Source organism: Onychostruthus taczanowskii, unplaced genomic scaffold (genome assembly GCF_017590055.1).
Source record: "Onychostruthus taczanowskii isolate IOZ18803 unplaced genomic scaffold, ASM1759005v1 scaffold30, whole genome shotgun sequence".
Lineage (NCBI taxonomy): Eukaryota > Metazoa > Chordata > Aves > Passeriformes > Passeridae > Onychostruthus > Onychostruthus taczanowskii.
Genome location: NW_024500350.1, coordinates 4,848,754 through 4,870,040, shown reverse-complemented (window position 1 = coordinate 4,870,040; position 21,287 = coordinate 4,848,754). Strand labels below are relative to the sequence as shown.

Genomic DNA, 21,287 nt, shown 5'->3' with positions numbered 1-21,287 from the left:
TTTTGAAGGTACACTAATCATCGGGGACCCCTTCAGTGTTTGTCACACTGAGCCAGGTCAGGGGCCCATGACACCAGAACAAATAGGCAAGAGGACTCCTCACAATTATAATGTGGGATTTAAATCATTAGACTCGACAACATTATTTACCTGGGACACCACAACTGTTTTTCTTGTATCTTTAGTATTAAAGAAACAGCACATACTTTTTTTTTTTCTTTTTTTTTTTCTTTTTTTTTTTCCTTTTTTTTTTTAAAGCTGCATGTAAAGCAGCATCAAGCTCAGTAACAAGAGGACTTTCTGTCTGTTGGGCTTCCAGGTTAAGAAGACAAACCCTGCTCCAATGACATAACAAATTTTTCAAACTTGATGTTGCAGAGAAAGGCACAGTCATGCTGTTCTAGATCAGCTGATAAGTTTGTGTGCTGAACTTGGGACCCAGGGATGTCAGCTCACTTTTCTGGGGTATTGTTTTAGTTTTTCTGTTTAAAAAGTACTAAGTATCAGCCTTTGAACCCCAGGCAATACAAACTGGGCACCAGAACAGGGTCCAGCTCATGTGAAGGTTGGCCCAGCCATCCCACTTGAGAAGTTGTAATTTCTTTCCCATCAATTCCAACAAATGTTCTCTTGGTGAAACGTGGCCAATTCTGGTCCAATTAAAAAGACAAAGCCCAGTAACCACCTGCTAAAGCTAAAGGTTCCTTGAAAGCTTGGATTTATTCAGTCTTGCTGAAAATCAAATGTTTAAACTATGACAAAAGTTTGCCTAAATAACTGTATTTCCTCTGTGAAGCAGCTATTTATTCATCAGAAACTATAGCAAAGCACCACAGGGCTTCAGTAAAAGAAATCAATAAATTTGCCTGCAAAATGTATTTCCTGCTCTGATTTTATTCCATGTATGTGTCTGACATACAATTTCTGTTTGATTGAACATACCATACTAAACTGTTCTGGACAGGAGCTGTGCACTGAGCAGCTGATAACAGTGCAAGGCATTTCAGCAAGCGTCCCCTGCAGTGAGAGATTCCTTGCAGGCATTAACAGAATTACTTGTACTTGAAGAGAAATTTTTTTCCCCTTTTCCCTGTTGGGATCTCACCCTGCACCCTTTGCTCTGTGCTGCCTCGGGTCAGTTCTTTGTGGGCAGTCACCAATCCAGATGCTCTGCACCTTCCAAGGATGGGCAAAGCAGCATCAGTGCTGCCTCAGCCTTAGTTCATCTGCTGTTACCTGTTTCTCAGAGAAAAAGTTGTGTGCATGGGAGAACCAGGGTGTTTCATTTCAATAGGATCTATTTTCATGTTCATGATGCTAGCACAGACTAGGGATGGCAACTTGAAGGAAGTCTGGGGCAGTGCTTAACAGCAGTAGAAGCTGAGGGTATCACCTGAAACTGAGTCTGAAAAAACCCATAATTGCCTGCATGTACTTTTCAAAACACCTTCATTTTAGGTATTTCTGCTTGTTTTCCAAGCTAAAGTGGAGGTGTTAAGTGGCACTGAACTTTAAAAAGAAAATTTAACCTAGTCAGATTTGTTCTTGATGTCTTAGTGGCTTAGTGTGGGCACTAAGAAATGCACTTTGGTCTGCTGACTGTGTCCTCAAGTGCTAAAGAGGGACCAGCAGGGCTGGATCCCACTGCAGGATGTGCACAAGGGATCCTGCATGTGAGCCCCTGGCCATGTACCAAGTGATCCTACAGACCTCTGCTGCACCAACCCTCCTCTGGCAGGCAGTGTGGCACCTGGGGGAGCTGCTTTGGGAACAGATCTGACAAAAACAGCACCAAATCATGGTGCTCTCCTATTTCCCACGTGCAGTCACACACATGGAGGGTTTTGTCCACAGAGGCCAGGATAACCAGGCAACTTGCAACTTGCCAGAAGGAACAAGATACATTATAAAAGCCCTGGAATAGCTTCTCAGACATTTCTATAGGCAGAGTTCTCACAGCACATAAGGAAAACATCCATTCATCAGGGTCTGGGCTGCAGGATGAACTGCAGGAGTTGTGCTGTGTGCATCCTGTTAGAAGTTCTGACTTGACCTTAAAATCCATGCGTGGCTTCTCTTCACAGTGGCAGAGCTGAGGTAGGAAGAGGCTGGGGAGGCATATTCCAGTATTTCAGAGCAAAAATGTATTTATTTTACCATATAAATATCCTGATTTAAAGTGTTGATACTAAAGATAAAAATTGTAACAGAAACTCATCCAAAAAAGTTACAAACCCCCATTCCCGATCCTCCTGTTTTCATCACAAAAAATATTCCATAGTAGTAGAGTGTTGCTTTGCAGCCTGTTAGCAGAAGAGATGATTGGGTCACTTGACTTGTAGGTGTCAGAATCAGAACAGATTAAACTAATTCCATCCACCCATCTTGCCAAGGAAACATTCAAGCCCTTTCATCTCGTTTCAGTATCCAAAGAAGACAGAAGAGTTGCTGGATACAGAATCCTTGTGGAAAGGAGTAGCAGATCTGGGGTTTCCTATGATGAGGCAGTCTCAGAAATCACTGGTGTCAAAGCAGAAAGTCCTGACACAAACAGTTCCAAAAGTGTCACATTCCTGGATTCAGCTGGCACAAGGACCCTCCTGGCTAGTTCTGTGGGGCCTTGAGCAGCCCAGGTTTCTTTGTTCCCTGCGGGTTGAACAGAATCCATCCTTCATTGATAGCGGTGCCTTCCTTGTGCCCATTGTCTGTCTTATCTGTCACTGGGACAAGGATTGCCCTTTAGGACTTGCTTACACAGCAGCTGCAATAGCTACAGCAGGATGACTCCATGTGAACACTCATTCCACAGCCACGGGATCAGCTCCTGGTTCATACCATACCTTAAGTGGAGCAGCCTCAGTGTGTCAATGTGCCTTACAAAGTTAAGCCAGACCTGGGACTCAGCTCAGGGTTTCTAGTCACTCCTCCTTTATAAAGAATTCAGCTTTAAGAAAAGCAGTTGAAATGCTCCTGAGAATGACAAATAACAAATGAGTAAATCTTGCTCCAGAGCCATAAAACCCAGTTTAAAGAAAAAAAAAAAAAAGCATGCACTCCTAATCTATTGGCATGGGCAGCATGGGCATATAAAGCAGAATTAATTGATAATCATATCAATTAATTGATAAAAATGCTAAAAGCCATAAACAAAGCCTTTTCAGAAAGGTAATAAATAAGTAATCCACACAGACAATGTGAAAGGACTGCTGCTGCTGTGGGGCCAGGGAGCCATTAATTTGTGTATCCATACCCCTAGAGTTATTAAAGGATAAAAGCTTTGAACATTGCTGCAGAGTTCAACGAAAATAAAAACTTTTACTCAGCATACAGAAGGTCTCAGAAATGCAAGTAAAGTATTAGAATGCATAAAGACGGCAAATAATTGAATATTATGGTTCTGTTTAACAAATTGCTTCTTTGCACGCAATTACTTCATCATGGTCTGAGACATGAGAGCAGGAATAAAGCTCAGAGAAAGATGCTGTGGATGACCAGAGACCTCCAATGAGTTTGCTGAAAGAAGAGTAAAACAAATTTGGGAGGGAAGGAATGGTTTGGGTAAAGGCTCTTTCTGTGGGCTTGGGGTGCATCTCTCCGGTCGCATTTATTTCTGGTGGGGGGAAATGTCAGACACAACAGGGAGGGAAAGCACTCGGCTTGTTTAATTTCTCCATCTTTGTGCTCCAGGTCTTGTGCCCTGAGCATCATGAGAAGCACATGCTCCACCCCACAGGTCACAACTCCACGTCCTTGTAGTTCCGCTCCAACAGAAACACCGTCCCAGCCTGACACCCTGCTCCGACTGCCAGCCCTCCTTGCCCAGGGCTGTCTGCCCCCGAGCTCTCCTTCCAGGCCTCCCCGTGCCACAGTTGACTATTGCAAGAACAATAAGGATTTTTAGGGGCATTATGACTGGGTTAGTAAAACACAGCTGCCCCTGAAAGTCCCTCATTTTTCTTGCTGCCGTTCAGTCGGTCCCCAGGAGGGCAGGGTCTGACAGGGTGCATTCTCTCCAGCGTGGCACACACAGCTCTGCTGATGTGCCCAGAAGTGCCCCAGCCCCAGCACCCAGCCCACATGGCAAGGGAAGGTGTGCAGCTGCCTTGCCATTCCTGAGGGCTCCTCCTAAGTGAACGCCATGCTGAGTTTCAGCGGAATGCCAGATGGCTCGTCTGTCACTCGCAAGGATGCCACCAAACGGAGCTGGCACAGCTCACTGCAGGCAGCCCTGGAACACCCCAGCCAGAGGGACAAAAGGCAGGATTACCTTGTCCTGTGGGTACTCCTTGTTCTGACACCCATGTGAGCAGGGGAACTCCTTGTTCCCCTTTGGCCAGGGGGAGTGGAGACCCCAGGGCTGACCGGCCCTACACACATCCCACACTGGGTCATACCCTGCAACCCCAGGGGCACTTGGAGCTCCCCTGGGGACTTGCAGCACTCAGGTCACAGCAGGAAAGTTCACATCCATCTGCAGCAGCAGTTGCCTTTAATTTACAAAAAAAGTGGAGAATTTTAGGGAATTACTTCTGATTTCTTAACAACTTTCAGATAAAGTAATATCTGAAGAAGATCTATACATTTCCAACTAAAAAGGGGCTAAGTATTTGGCTGGGAATTTTCAACAAGTCCTCCTGGAAATCCCAGCCCAGCCCTGCATGTTCTTAGGGCAAGGAGTAACACTTTCATTTCAATTGATCAGTATTTTGATGGCAACGGACTCAACAGCAGCTACAGGCAGATTCCCACAATTCTGCTCTGTTGTTTCCCCATGAATTCTGCCTGCAGGGAGCTGGGGTGGGCCCCATCCCACAATGGGCTTGCAAGCATCCCTGCAAGCTGTTGCCCTTGAGAAGGACTTTGTGACATGCTCAAGGACTTCCAGGAGAGTTTGTGTCAAAGCAGGGAACCCCTCAGCACTCTCAGGGCTTTTGTTATTTTCCTTCCCCTTGTAGAAAAAGCGTCACATTGGTGCCTCAGTAAGGGACCCTTTGCCAGCATCATGTTTGCAGGTGTTGCCATTCACACAAGCCGCCTCCAGGGACACACACGCAGCTGGTGTGACCAGGGATGCTTGGGGAGTCACAAAGGTCCCAGCCCTGTGCAACACAAGACAAATATCCTCACCCATCCCACATGGGATGACACTCCATGGTAACAGACAACCTGGCACCCAAAAACCCTGGAGACCCTCTCAGAACTGCACAGAGCCACACCTTATTTTCATTTACTATTTCTTCTGTAAGTCAACTGAAAGCAAGCCCTATGCCCCGATTTGGTAATAAAACATGAGCCATTATTTGGATCCAAAATTATTTGCATCTTTGAGCAAGTTACAAGAGCTCTGTAACAATAATAATAATAAAAAAAGGCAGCAGCCCTCTAAATCCTAATGACGTTGGTGTCCTAAATGAAGCATAAAAGCCAGAGCCCGCGAGAAGCAGAGCATGAGTCAGAGCATCAGCAGTCCCACACTGAAAGCAGCACTCCTGGCTGCTTCATTCATTTAAGGAATCAATTCTTTTGGAATGAGCATCAAGTAGTTTTTAGGACTATAATGAAAATGAGATGCATGTTGTTATTATTTTCGAAAGTTTTTTGTTTTTATTTTCTTCTCTTTGGATTGACAATAAACAACTCTTTGTAGTTGAGGGGAGCCCCAGGCAGGATCAGGTCCCTGCAGCAGTGGCTGCTGTACTACTATGGAAGAAAATTTGATGAGCCCCTGCCCCAGGGAGAGCACAACCTCCCCAGCAGCCCCCACCACGAGCAGGCAGAACAGACCCAGGGCACAAAAATGCAGTAACTGGAGTTGTTGCAGCCTGGGCAGGCTGTCTCACCCCCAATTTTATTTTACTGTCTTTGGGTCATTGGCAGAATTGAGTGAGGATGGATATGTGCTGAAGGGGAACACCCTCCACAGAGGTTTTGCATGTTCCCTCTTGGATTGCAAAGCCAGCACCAGGCTGTGCACTACAAGAAGAGTGAATATTGCCTAAGCTGCTCTTGGCTCCCTGCTGCCCCCGTCCCACTTCCAGATAAAGCACAATCAGCTTCTGATGATCAAAGCACACATCTCTAAGTTACAGTGATGTTAACTCAAATTATTTTTGTCCTGCTCTATCTGAAACTTAGAAAATGCAAGAGCAGAACAAAACCAAAGTGAAGGTAGAAAATTATTGCAGTTTCTAGAATTCTTCCGGCTTTAGTCATGGAAGGGGATTGTTAGAAACGGACAAAAGGCTGTTTCCCTTAATTTTTTTAAGTGTGAATTTTGTCTTGACAGTTTCCTTTCAGAAACAAAAATTGAAAACAAATTGTCCCATACACAAAACAAAGGGACAGATCCTCAGCTGGAATGGACTGGTATTACCAAGTGAGTAACACCCACTCACAGGAGAGATTCTGAGCCTTTTAACCAGCAGCTGCCCATCCTGCTGTGCCCTGACAAGAGCTTCTGCCTCCGGGTTTAGATGGCAGCAGTGCTGGATCTACGTAGCTGGGAAAAGATGAAGGGCTGCCTTCAGAGCAGCTGAAAGTACAGCAAGGCTCTGAGGACTCTGGGACTGTACACTTCCCAAACCTGGAGCTGACTCGAGGTGCATGAGCCAGTGGACATGACACCAAGAGAGCAACCCATATCAGCATGGCCCTGAAATTAATGAGCTGCTTTGGAGAAATGCTGGCAAAACTTCCAGAAACCATTACTTGTGGGGTTTGCTTTTGGAACAAGGGGTGGCTCTGATTCTTCTCTCAAAACCAAGATCAGGCTGATCATCATCTTGAAAATTACAGGAACAGTCCCCAAGAAAGTATTAACTGTACAGCAGAAAAAGGATGGACAGTGAGAACTGTGATCCATCCTGGCCAGTTCTGCCCCTGTCCCTCACCCACAAAAAATTAAAAATACACATATTAGGAGAATTCAGGAAGTACCTCACTTTGCCAAGGAACAGACCATGTCCCCATTGTCACTGTCTCCAGCAGAGATGCCCAGCTGAGCTGCTGGCCGGGACAGCCAGTGCTGGGGGAAGCTGCCTGGGACCCGAAAGAGCAGGAACACTGGAGCACTACTGGAAGAGCACCCATCCTCCAGGGTGCCCATCCAGGGCTGACAAGAGGTGGGTTTGACCACGTGCATTTGACATCTCCTCTCTCTTTACAATCCTCATTTTGGAGCATCACTTTTTTTTCCTCCCACTCGCAACATCAGCAGAGGAGCTGGAAAGCCAAAGTTATTTTTACGAGATGGTACATCTAGGCTCTGTTCATCTTGACTGGGTCCCTTTGAAAATGGCAAGGTTGGATAATCAAACACATTACACAGACTTTCCATAGAGACCACTTTGCAAACGAGCCTCCCACCATTCAGATACCCAGGCGCCAATATTTCAAAGAGGAGCTTTTGATGCTGCCCTGGTTTGCCTCAGCATGGTGACCTCACTAGCATTTATACACAGAACCTTGGAGAACAAACAGATTAAAGCAGCTGACTTTAAGTATATAAAATAAAACAATTAGTCATCAGCAAGCTACTAGAGGCTGCCACATTACACACAAGGGGCAAGAGACCATGAGCTGGCTGAGGCTGGCAAAGAAGAAGGCAGTGCTGCCTGGTGAAATCACCCACCCAGAGCAGCTCAGGTGGGAGCGCGCTGGTGTGATGGCTGACACGTCAAACTGGCTGGCACCAGGACAGGGACAGGAAGGGAGAACAGTAGAGCAGTAGAAGAAAAATACCAGGGGAGGAGCTGTGGCTGGAAGAGGCTCCATGATTCCTAGCAAATTAATCAGGGCTTGGCCAACTATCCCAGTCTGGCCACTGCTGTCTCGTTAAAGTCTCCAAAAGAAGGGGGGAAAAGGAGACACATCTGAATAGCCTCTTGATAATGGTCCATCACTCATGCTGAGTTTCAGACAATGTCCAGGACTGGCTGGAGGAGTCCTAGTCACAGTTCTGCCCAGGACAACACTCAGTACCATCGGCTGGTGGGTTCAGTAGTGCAGCTGTAAGCAAGGCTCTGGCCCCAGCAGTGCTGGAGCAGCTGGAGAGGGCTGGGGGGTATGGATAATGACCAGCAGTGCCTGTATGCCTGCTGGCTCCAGAGGAGTGCGTTCCCACAGAGCCCTGCCCAGACTGATCAATGGCAGGAAGAGCAGCCACGCTGCTGGCCTCGACCTGCCAGTGCTGGCCCCAGTGCTCAACCCACCTAAACCCTGACCAGTGAGTTAAGAGAGAGGCTGCCCCGCCGGGGCTCTGCTGGTCTGCCCAGCACTGCGGGAAGCAAAGAGTTTAGGAGAGCAGCAGGGAATTACCAAGCAAAAGGGTTTTTAAAATAATTTCACTTTAAACAAAACTGAGGCATTACCATAAAGAAAATGGCCACACCTTGCTACTTACTCAGCTTTGCTGACAAGACTAGCTTTTCCGTAGCTATTCAAATCTAACAAGTTCTGAGTGCCTAACTCACTCTTTTAAGCTCATTTTCAAACTCCAGCCAAAAATCACTTTCTGATTCACCACTTTCTCAGGCACAGTATTATTCAGAGAACGCCTGCAGGCAGGTACTGTGCTGTACAAAGTACATAAGCACAAGTTTAATTACTCTGTGGACAAGGGATGTGATTAATTGTATGTTTTAAGTTAAGCATGTGCTTAAGCATGCTACTGACCTGGAGCTTTAAGCAGATCTATCAAGTGTTCTAGTGCTCTCCACTTACCAGTTTTTTGAGGTCAAATAAGTGGAAAGAATGTAAGAATACTCCTGTGCTCATATGCTCCAAAGAATTCACACAAAGTCTAGTTTCTGACTTTTTAAAAAATTACAAATTTGGACTTATTCTCCCCATTTTTGCACCAATACTGATTATGAACATTATAATAATACGTATATGGTCAGAATGTATTAACATTAAAACATGAGCTAATTATTGTAATTTTCAAGCTTTTAAAAAGCATTTGGTTTAGCTTTTTACTTTGCCTGGATACTGCTTCAGGTAAGAACTTAGATTAATTTCATTTGCACACTTTGTGGATTAGTTCCCTTATGTCTGGGCAGTGTACAAAGTCCTAAAAAAAGTATGGAGCATATAATTGAAACTATTGCCCCTGCTAGCAGTGGACTCATCGCATGGAAGAAGTCAAGCATAAAATGTGCAACAGCTATGGGTGGTCACGTAAATCCACATTTCATTAGCCACAGCTTACACGATCCTGGGAACTTTTTTCACTGCACTTTTCTACCTTTCCAGCAAAGGCTTTTTCCTAGTTCAAAATAATATAGGAAGGTCAAATTGTGTCCATTCCCTGGGGAGGAGCAAGCAGAGAAGACTGGGACCTGAAAGCTCCACTTTTTTTTTTTTTTTTTAGACACAAGTGCCCTTTTTGTGGCGCTCAGGGAGCCTTGATGGATCGGACAGAGCCACTCCTCAAGGCAGGCGTGTGACCCATGTGCAGTGCCAGCATCCCAAGGGCAGGGAACACCCACCAGCTACACCCACCAGCAGTGACATTTCACAGGGACAAGCCAAGAGACTTCCACTGGAGCAAAGCATGTGCAAATCAATTTTCAACAAGCGAGGGAGAGCACAGAGGGTTTGGTTACAAGAGAGGAGGCACGTGCCTCTGAAGGGAGCCTTCTTTGAGGAAGTAAACAGATACAATAATTGATAAGTGTTTTGGCTTCGCCTCATCACTAATCCCATCACATGCTGTTCTTTGCCAGTGCATTCATAAAAAGTGTCTATTTTGGATACTGGGGCACAACAGAGAAGATAAAAAACCCCGCAGTTCCCAGAGAGACAGCTGGCCGAGCCCAGGTGCACTCACTCTTCTTGAAGCACATTGATCTCGAGCTTTTAAACTATATTGCTCTCTGCTTAAGATGTTTTTGTTGTAAGCTTAAGCTTTTTTTTTTTTTTTTTTTTTTTTTTTTTGTACTAAATGCAGTAAAATCTTGCAAAGAAAATGAAGTTTACATTATTAGGGATCCCAGACTTAGTGCTGCATGTGTGGGAGAATTTACATGACTTTTCCCTCTCATTTCAGCATTACTTCTTATGGGTAACTCTGAAATGGTTTTTTTTTTTCAAAGGAAGCAGATTGCCAGGTACAGTGGCACTGGTTACTGTGGTTACACTGGTTACAGTGGTTACACTGGTTACTGTGGAGAATGCCCACTGGTTTTGGGGTCCAACTCTACATATCTATAAGCTCCTTACAGCAGCAAGTCACAGGACAACCCCCCTCATTTGCTGAATGTCATTACACTAGACAGGATTTGGCAACATGAAGCTGAGCTAGGTGTCCTTAAAATTGCTATTAGTTCAGAGCCATAAGAATAGGTTAAAGAAACCAAATTCACTTGCCATGGAGATTGAAAGAAAGTCACAGCAACATTCAGAACAGCTGGGTGCTGCAGGTACACCCTGGTGCTGGTGCCTGCGGGTGTTCAGTGCCCAACCACCAGTCCCCTGTTACAGGAGGAGCTTCTCATCTACAAGTTTTAGATCTCTCATACCAAAGACATCAAGCAAATCTAAGAGTTAAATGAAATATGTGGTTAAAAACCTTTCCATTTGCATCAGTGACTGGGGAGCCTTCACATCTGTGACTCAAAACTGATTGTACAAACTTCCTGATTAGTGAGGTAAGAGCTGTCTCCCAGCCTCAAGTATTAACTCGCTCAGTGAGACACCCTGACCCTGGAGCCATCTCCCCCTTTCCTCTGCCTTGAGGGGAAGTCCAGACCAAGAACCCACTGTTTAGACTGATGAAGTTAACTGAACTCCATACTGGGTGAATGAGGAATCATTTTGCCAGACACTTCTAATGAGATATTTCAGTGAGAATGAGATGTTACCAGTTAATGCTCTGTGAGTGTCCAGACTGCCCTTCAGTACTGCAGGGGGCACAAGAAATGCTTGGCAAAAGGGGAAATTCTATCCCTTTAAAAATACTTTTCATGAACAAGAGGCTTCTGGTTGTCAGGTAATAGCTCAGCAGCGCTGCTTGCATTCAAAGCTGTGCCTGGAATAGTGAAGTAATAGCAAATTTCATTAAAAGTAAAAGCTTTGGTTGCTGTGGAAATCATTCAGGTGGGAGACTATTTCTGGAAGCTGTATTGGGATGTACTACATTTCTTTCACTCAAGTGTTTCCTTCAGGGTGTGAATTTACTCAAGTGGGACAGGAGACAGGAGAGGAAGAGCTCAGCCTGGTGACTGATTCCACACATCTCCTGTGCACTGCACAGGCCACAGGTAAGAGAGGCACATGTAACACAAGATCCTGACCACAGCTTTTAAAGAAACCCTTATGTTTGCAGCCCACCAGCTCAGAGCTTCAGGGATTATAATCCCATCCACGCCACCCTACAGCACAGCTCATACTGTACTTTGCAACAGCCTCTTTAGATGTATTTTTAAGCACTGAAACCCTGATTGCTGCCTGCAAACAACTGACTGTAATTCGGCATTGATGCAATACTGATAGCTGACCAGTTATAAAATACTTCTGTTTGGAAAACACACTTCAAAGTTAGAGAAGGTTTGAAAGTATCAGAATTTCCCAGCAGTTCTGAGCATAGTGCTATAAAATGATAGCGTGCTCGTGACTGTTTGTCTGAAAACATTACCCGTCACCAAAATTAGAGCACAGGATAAATCCTGGGCTGGTGCAGATCAGGAGATCTCTGCTGGCTTACAGGAGATGTTTTATTTAGCACTGGGCACACCTGCTGTTTCTTTGGAGAGCTGTAAATTCATTCCGTGATGTAGCTACATCTACAAGCCAAATTTATGTATTTTAAGACAAAACTACTATCAAATGTTTTGAAATTAAATTACAGTTTGTGTTCTTTTTGAAGGCAATAATACCATAAAAGTACAAAGACGTCCAAAACTTTATGTAACTAGCATTACATAACACTTTAAACTGCTCATAAGCATTTTTCTTACTCTGGATTTATTGCATTTTTATTTGGGGCTATACAAGTGCAGTTACATGGGGCTGGGCTGGGGTGGGGGAAAGAGCTCACTGATAGAAATTCTAAAGTGAGAAACTTATTGCTATGTTTGCAAAGAAACACTGTCAGAAAAAAAAATGTTTCATTGTTTCTCACTGCCCTTGATGGCCATTGATACAAAAAAATTAAATGAAGCCCTGGAAGGGGGCTAGAGGTAGCATTAGTTTTAAAGGCTGACTGCACACAGCCCCTCCGACTGCACAGAGCATTAATGCCATAAATACGTGTGAATGTTCTCATTCAGGCTGTAATTTATTCCCCAAGGAGATGCAAAACTAGCTCAAATATGCTGCAAGAAAACCAAACTCTTCCAATGAAGCGAGTGCAGTATGTGAATCCTGGAGCTAAATTTAGGCTGGGACTTGGAGTAAAGTAATTCTACTCTCAAAGTAGCACTTTGAGTTGCAGTAACAAACACTGTGCAAAGATTCGGGGAAGTTCTGTTCCTTTGTTACAATCTATTGTGCATGACATTTTGGGAACTCTTTACTGACTCAGATTTAAGAAATTCAGCTTAAGTTACTCAGTTGAATTTTATTGTTCAGTGAAATTGTTTAAAAGCCCCCTTCATTTAGGTTGTTTCTAAAATGTGGATTCAGGCTGGTTTTGGGGTGTGTACAGGAGGACACATTCTTAATGTACTGAAAGCTTGATGTAAACCATTAACTGCAGCACTGAATAATCCACAAGATGGAAAAAATGGATACTGTAAATATCTGATTAGGGGTTTTTTTTCCAAATGACATTATTTCTTTTGGTGTTATGGTCCAAGGTAAATTAAAATGGGTGAGCTCACTTGTGATTAAGCACCTTTCTGTTTCTTGTTCTGTACAACTGTTACTTGCATGGAAATGTTTTTCTTCTCCAGAAATATTTCATTCCAAATTAACAGAGGAAGTCACAATTATACAAAATATCTCTGCAGTCAAAAGCAAATTTTTTAATAAAAAGTACTTTAATATGCAACTGAGACTTCAAGTCTTTTATAGTATCCTTCAAGAGTAAAAGACACCCATAATGCAGGAATTGAGGAAACCTTTATCTTTCTTTAAAAAATCAAAATAGCATTTACAGCTTTAAATCAAGCATATTTTAACTGAACTACATTCAAATTCTTTACAAAACAATCTCTCACTTCATACAAGATTTTTCATGCATATTCTGGCTCCGAAGCTCCAAATCAGTTTGCCACAACTTGTTTCACTGGAATTCATCAAAAGACTAAAAAGCCAAGTGCCAAGGAGCCGAGTTCTGGCTGCGGCAGAAACTGCCCAACCAATCCCCACAGCCTGGAAAGCCCCAGTTCTCAGAATTAGCTGATGCTTTAAACAAGAGATCATAATCAAAATCATGATTCCTGACAAAGTCTCAATATTTCACTCTATAAATTCTTAATTCATTTTCCAGCCATTTGTAGGTTACTGCTGGCTCCACCCTCTCAAATATTAGCAATTGCTGCTGCTCTTAAAGAAAATTCCACTTTGGGGAAATGTGATATTATTCCAGATGTTTCAGTCCACAGCAGTTCTGCCTAACCCAACCTGATCGCTGCTCTGTAATGCAGCTGAGCTTCTGGAATTTATTCCTCAAACTACTGCACTTGCATATTTGAATTTAACCCTACCAACAGTCATATACTCAAAAGTCCTGTTCTTTGTAACAACAGAGCCACCCCTAAAGAGTTTTTTTCCAAAAACATAAAACCATGACTAATTTTAGCAGGCCTTTGGGCCACTGTAAATTAGTTCCTACAGCCTGCTGATTGAATTAAAGTATTTTAAATTGAGTTCCTCACCATACTTCAAAAGTTATCATGCAGAGAGATTTTGTTGAATCAAATCTGCTTTCAAATTTTATAGTTTGAGGAAATTCCATACATGGAATGGGAAAAGAAAAAAAAAAGTGAAGTGCATTTATAGAGATTCAAACCAGTTGCGAGAACTAGAATGCCACTATTTTCTTTCATTGGATTTCACCAGCAAAAGGATGGGAAAAGATCCTGCCCAGCCCCCAGCCATCCAGAACCTTTCAGCAGACTGGACTGGACAGTTCAGGTGATGTTTGCTCCTCAGAATCCCACCTGGAGCAGTGGGCATTACTCCATGGGCTGACACCTGCCCACCACTGGCCAAGTTCTGCACAGTAAATGCCTGAGCAGGACCCCAAAGCCTTGGTCAGGTGGGATGCTTTGCATTTAAAATAATAATAATGAATTGCAGCTCTATCAGGCATGATCTAGGAGTCACAACTCCAGCCCTGGACCTATAAATGGTGTCACTAACAAATCTGTATTGGTAAAATACTGAAATCCTGCAAATGTGGGCACAACATCCACCCACATAGACATCAGGGACACCATGAAGGATTTTCTCCCAAAGCACAAAAAGGCCTATTGCCTGCTGCCATAGAAGGGAAAACCCAACAGCCTAAGCCTCATAAACTGACAGGCCAGCAAGAGCCAAATAAAATTCAGGAAGTTTATCCAAAATCAAATCTACTGAGCAATGTCTTGGAAATATTTTGATTCTTCAGTGCTAAAGAAATATGCCATGAATCCAAAGCCCATGAATTGGGAAGGGGAAGCTGTCCCCAGACCATCATCCTGGCTCATTTTCTTCAGTCTACAGCCACATGATTTCTTTTCCACACTGCTGCTGGCTCACACCAAGGTTCACACAAACACCCAGGCTGGCAATGGGACCTGACAGAGGTATTCTGCCTTCAGCAAGGAAGGGTTTCCCTACCTCAGCCATCAGCCACTACCGTTTTTGGGATCTGAGCAGTTGTTACTCTCCTTCTCACTTGCTCCCCCAGAGCAATCAAGCCCAAGAGAAACCCCTCTACTAAGCAAGATCAGACTGGCAGAAGGAGACAGCAAAGTGCTTTTGGAAAGTCATGCAGGTGCCACCAATTTACCTTTGACAGGCTTGTCACTCGGACTGTGGCAAGGAGCCAAAGCTTCAGAGGTGAGCCCCCGCTGCGGTCCAGCACCAGCCATCCTGCAGCCTCTTCCAGGCTCTCCTCCCCTCTTCCCCTCCCCTCTGGGACCTGGCACTTTTGGGTCCTCAGGAAGGGAAGTGATGAAATCAGCAGGAGCTGGAAGGATTTTCTCAAGTAGGCCAGCAGTGGGAAGGAGAAGCACATTCCCCTCCCCGTCTGGTTTGCCTCTGAGTGCTGAAGAGCTGGCCTGGAACAGGAGCTGGCATGGAGCACAGCCCGAGCTCGGCGTTTGCCATCTGCAGATGGAGCCAAGAGCGGAGGGAAAAGTGCCTGCAAGCTGGGCACACGCTCACTGCTCCACTCCTGTGGGGCTCAGCCCTCTCCTCGGGTGCAAGGCTCTGACACAAGCGTGTCCAGCATTCTGTGAAAGGTCTGTACTAAATGGCAGAGCGGATCCCAGGCACGATCCCACTCCAACCTGTCCCTGATTACACGTATCTGTAACCCAGACATCACAGGCTCGCTCTGCTCTGTGCCCTCCTGCAACTTAAAATACAGCCCTGGCTCGAAGGTCTCTATTTGCAAACATAGAGGAACAGTGGCTCTTAAATTGCAGGCAAACATTTGACTTCACTCAGGGCAATTCAAAGAATATCCTGCACGAACCCCACCCTTCTGCCTGACAACTCAAACCTTAATGCCTAGATAGTTTTCTTTCAGGCCTTATCACAGAGAAAATATGGGCTTTCTTTTTTTTTTTTTCTTTTTCTTTTTTTTTTTTTTTCTGAAGGAGTAAAACCTGCCAAATATTTACCAACTCTTTCAGAAGGCTGAAAATGTCACCCCTACAGTGTAATAAACTTCCCCGGAAAGGCCCTGATAAATAGAAAGCCTTGCTGTACTGCCCAGAACTAGTTTAGTGTGGCCTAAGTATTGCCAAGTCTGACTGACAAAGGAAGCATATTTGTACACACAGAAAGATTAGCAAGAGAGGCATAAAGTTTATAAGTGAAAATAAAACAAAGCCCCATTATTAACCGGGGAGGGGGGAATAATTGAATCTGCATCCCAGAGAGCACAGAACATTATGAAAGCCTCAGAGCTAAAACAATAATTTAAGAGCTTGTCCACAACTTGCAGCAGAAGCTTGAACCATCTTCTCTAGCATTTGGAAAGTGCTAAACCATGGTCTACCCCCAACCCAGCCTTCAGAGCAATATTATTTAAAAATAAAATATTTTTACTTGGTAATTTGACCCACAAAAAGTCACTTGGGGCATGAGGGAATGTTCCCTTCCAGCCTGAACATTAATTCAGAGAGAATGTTTAAACTCCACAGTGTAAACCAGATGCTGGGAAGTACATCTGCATTGTACTGTATGTTCTTTGGGGCACAGACAGAAGTTGGAAAGTGCCTGTCAATGCAGTGTGTGTGGCTATGATCTAAATAATCCTAATAATGTAGATGAATGGAGAGAAAGCCACATTCCTAGTACCAGCCAGTCTGTCAACAGAGTTCTTGCAGCTATAGACAACTATATCCACACTAGTGCAAACAGATGAATATTGCTTAAAAAATGTGTCCTTTCACCTTGGCAAATGCCATTAAGAAAAAAAACTCTAAAAGTGACTAGGGAGTTGGAAGCTCCAAGGTACACATTTAACAAGCCTTGGTGACTGTAAAATGCTGAGCACTCACTTTCTACAGAAGCCAGGCTTCCACTGAATCTTGACTGGTACACTTAAATGAAAAGGTAGTAACTGAAATTATGCTGTATAGTGCTCCAAAATAGGTTTCAGAAGGACAAAACTTGCCAGAACTACTTAAAGGCAGGAAAAAACTAATTGTTGCTGGGAAAAAAAGAATCCAGATTATGTTAAACCTGACAAAAGCTAAACTCGGCTGTTTACCCAGCTTAACAAAGAACAGCACAGTTAAGAAACTCTGGTGTGAAAGGGAAAACTTCACTTTAGCCCACCAGCGTGTCCAGGAGCCCAACCAGCAACACAAGCAACCTCCAGAAAAGTCGCTGCTTGCCAGAGATGCCTAACAAGTTGCACAAGTTGGAAGGAGTGGGCTGAGGAGGCACAGGAATTTGCTCCTCGTCCCCCTTTCACACCATCAGGTTTTAATGTTAATGACACGGCCCCGCGTGCCTGAAGTATTTTTACACTATGCTCGTCTTCTTGTAGCGCCGACTTGTTCCAGGGCGGATGATTAGAATCAGATTTCTGTGATTTCACTGCAGATTCATTTGGTTAAGGGCTACAGATCTGCAGGGGGAAGATGGCTGCAAACGGGCCAGCAGAGTGGGCTCCGAGGGGTTCTCTCCTAAACGGGTAACAGTATCTTTGCATTCACTCCTTATGTTCAGGTAGTTTTCCTTTTTGTGGCCACTAGACTGGGTTCTTTGGAAAAACAGGCATATAGGGAAAAGAAATGTGCAAAAAGTTTTCCTTGAAATTTTGGTTTCAAAGAAAGCTCCCAACCAGAATAGGTGCATGAAGAGAACAGGCCCAAGTAAAACCTGACTGCATCCACTGTCCCCCAAATCAAAAGCACCTGAGGGACCAGACATAGGAGATAATTCTGATCTGTCAAGGTCTGTATGTCCTGACATGTGTCAGAGCAATAGCTATTAATACACATTAGTGTGCTGCACGCAAGTGTTTGGATATAAACACTTGTGTGAGAAAAAAAATATGCAGAGGTCTGTAACAGCATTTGTAAATTTCTCCTAACTGCAAAAGAAGTAGCACTTATTTGTAATGGGCAATGGCTACAAAAAATTGTGCTGAAAACCGAGTTTGTTCGTAAAAATTTCATGGGAACAGAGCATAAAAGTTGTGTGAGTCTGTGTACACACGTACAGAATGTAGACTCCTAAAATGCTACTTCAGAGAGAAAATGAAATTCTAAGAGGCTCAAAAAACACACAGGAAGATTTTAATCTTCCAGTTGCTTTTACAGACCTTAGCCATGAGAATACTGTTGCCACTTGGCCTTTTTCTTTACTGGAGGTCAATATCATTGACTTTTTACTAGAGAGAAGTAAAAACATCTCTACATAAATCAAAAAATTATGAGGACCCTCAAAATAGTTCTAAGAACTTAAAATGCAATGTAACATAACACAGAAGGGCACAGAAGTTATAAATATGACGCTATACAAGCCAAGAGTAATATACACACCCGGAGTTGTATATACACCCGTGCCCAAAGAAGGAGCACAAACCAATGTCTGCAGACGTGCAGTATGCCGAATCGGAATCCGACAAATAACAAGGAACTCCGGAATGCTGGGTGGTAAAAACGCTTAGGTGAGTAAGAGAATTTCCGGTAGCCCGCCTGCTCCGTATGGATGTGACTAGATTTACTTAAAGAAAAAAAAAAAAAAAAAAAAAAAAAAAAAAGAAAAAAAAAAAGGAAAAAGAAAAAAAAAATAAAACAGATGTGTTTTTAGAAAGTGAAAGCGGAGGGAAGGATGCACATGGTCCTGCGGGAGCGAAGCCGAGCGCTCTCTCCGCCAAGGCAGGGCCGGGCACAGCCGGTCCGGACCGCCGCGAAGCCGCGGGGATGGCGCCAGCACCGGTAGGACGCGCACGTTTAAGGCCTTTTCCGAGGCAGAAGAATACAAAATGCACTTACGGTTCGCGGAGAACCAGCTCCGTCCTCTCCCCGCGGCGAGCCCGGCACCCGCCGGCCCCAGCGCCGGGCCAGCCGCGGTCCCCGAGGGCCGCCCGAGCACCGCCCGCCGTGCCCGGAGCCGACCCGCCCGGGCCGGGCCCCGCGTCCCGCCCGAGCGGCCCCGGGCAGCGCCAGCGGCGCCGCCGCGCTCCGTCTTCGCCCGCTGCGCGCCCGGCAGGTCCCGGGAGCCGAGAACTGGGACTTTGTAGGCCAGTTGAAGACACGAACCTCTCATCTCGCCCGCAAAGACCCAGCCCTCAGCTCGCCCATCAGGCGCAGGCGACCACTACTCACCGCTATCTTTAACGAAACCCCGGCCAGCGCAGAGCCCCCGCCCCGGGGCCATCGGGGACCCCGCCGGAGCGGGATCATTCCCCCGGCCGAGGGAGGCGGCGATCCGCGCCGCCCCCTCCCCGAACTTGAGAGCTGTCTCGGTCCCGGCTCCCGGAGCCGGTCCCGCACCTCGGGCCGGGCCCCGACGCCCATCGTGACTCGGCACCGCTGATCCCGCTCCCGCTCCTGCGGGAACTTCGTGCGCGGAGAGGCGGGAGCGAAAACACCAAACGGACAGAAAATCCCGAGCCCCTCCGTTACCTGCTCTGAGTGGGGAGGGGGCACGGGAAAGGGGCTCGTGGGCCCCCGCCGCCGCCTGCCCGCCCAGAGCCGCAGGTCCTCGGGAATCCGCACGGGAAGGGCTCGGGCTGAGCTACAGCCGAGCGGGGAGCAGCGGCTGCGGGCGGGCGGCTGCGCTCCCCTCTCCTGCCTCCCGCAGCCGAGGGACTCGCAGATGGGTATTTAAACCGGTATTGATCACGGTGGGTTTTTTCCTACCCTTCCTCTTTGCCCTTGCAAAAGGCAAAAAATAAAAATAAATAAATAAAATGCGTTGCCACAAGGGACGTTGCAACATTTCTCTCGGCTTTTCAAACGCGGCGTTTGCCCCAGCGAGATTGAAGTGTCCCAACACACGAGCACCAGAGAAGTAGGGGAAAGAGGGGAAAAATACCAAAACCACCCAAAAGCAGAAAGAAAAAAAAAAAAAAAAAAAAAAAAAAAAAAAGCCAAAATCCAACACCCAAAGCCATCAAACCGGAGAGAGACGAGCTTGCTCCGTGCAGCGTTGCGGTCCCGGGCGGCGGGGCTCCCGTCCGGCGCAGACACGCGTCCCTCAAAAGTTGGCTCCACGTGTTGCGGCCGCGTCCCGGGAGGGTCGGCGCGGCCCGGCGCACCGGGGCGGTGCGGGCTCGCTCCGCCGGACCCGCGCCGTTTAAGGAAGCGGCCAGTCCCCACCCCTGCGCCGGGCAGCTCCCGCCGCAGCCCGGCCCGGCGGCTTCGGCAGCTCTCCCGGGCTGCCCTCCCCACCCGCTGCCCTCCGCGACGCCGCGCCGCACGGCCGGCCCCGCCCGCGCACTGAGGGGGCGGCGCGCCCCCTGCCGGCCGCTCCCGGCGCTGCGCGGAGCGGGGCGAGGGTCGAGCCGGGCCCGGGGGGGACAGACCCCGGGACAGACCCCGCGGACAGACCTTGTGGACAAACCCCGCGGACAGACCTTGTGGATAAACCCTGCGGACAGACCTTGTGGACAAACCCCGCGGACAGACCTCACGAACAGACCTTGTGGACAAACCCTGCGGACAAACCCTGCGGGCACCCCGGCATCTCCCGGCGGTGACACCCGCTCCGCACCCCGCACGCACCGAGGCTGCTCGCAGCCAGCATCTCCCCACACTGCTGCCTGTATGTGTCCCCGTACTGCTCTATGGGTATCTCCCCACACGTCTCCCCGTACATCTCCCTGCACTGTTCCCTGCAATGCTCCCTATATGTCCAGCCTTCCCCTGCACACCTTGAAGTGGGCATGGACACCTTGTGTGTATCCCAGGTATGTCAGAGGACATACTCTGTCCTTCCATACGTGCCAAGTCTCTTCATTTACATCTCCAGTAAAGCTGGGTGAGCATATCTCTATGACTGAGAAAATCTGGGCACAAAGCACAGCTGTACCGTGTATAAATAAATTGTGTAGTTTCTTTACACTACACTTAGTTGTAAATGTTTTTTAAGAAAATGCCACAAGGACCTGAAAAGGTTTTGGATTCTTTTGGGTGACTTTTGTGCTCACGCATTATGTAATGGTGTGCTCATGTGTGACATAATTGTGCACTTACACGTGACGTAGTTATGTGCTCATGCATGAGGTAATTGTGTGTTCATGCATTAAATAATTGTATGCTCATGCATGAGGTAATCAAAGCTAACAGCCAGAGGCCTCATCCTTTAAATCTTTGGTTTCAGCACCCAATGTGCCTCTCTGTCATCTACACCACATTTTTTTCCTGTGTCTATACTGAGGACAAGGCAGCCCTGTGTATGCATCATTATGGATGTGGCAAGTGACACTACCTGGCCTGCATGGATAGAATGCCAGAGAGAGAACTTGAACTGATCTGCCACGGAACTGCTCTCGATCAACACTGTGAAGCCATCCTCTACACAGAAGAACGTGTTCCTTGGCTAGAGGCCTGATGAATATGTAGAGCCAAGGAACATGTTGTATAAAACAGATAGTAGAATGCAAAGTGAATCATGGACCATGGGCAAAAAGGTTGGAAGAGGGACAGAGCTCTGTGAGCCTT

At 46.2% G+C, this 21,287-nt stretch overlaps 1 long non-coding RNA gene across 1 annotated transcript; it reads right to left on the bottom strand.

Annotated features, from left to right (window-relative positions):
- Window positions 1-2,126: 2,126 nt before the first annotated feature.
- On the bottom strand, window positions 2,127-19,919 carry LOC121338366. Its single transcript, XR_005953021.1, has 2 exons — window positions 18,615-19,919; window positions 2,127-2,970 (listed from the first exon to the last, which is right to left on the bottom strand). It is a non-coding gene; the product is annotated as an uncharacterized LOC121338366 (long non-coding RNA).
- Between the last annotated feature and the right edge of the window lie 1,368 nt (window positions 19,920-21,287).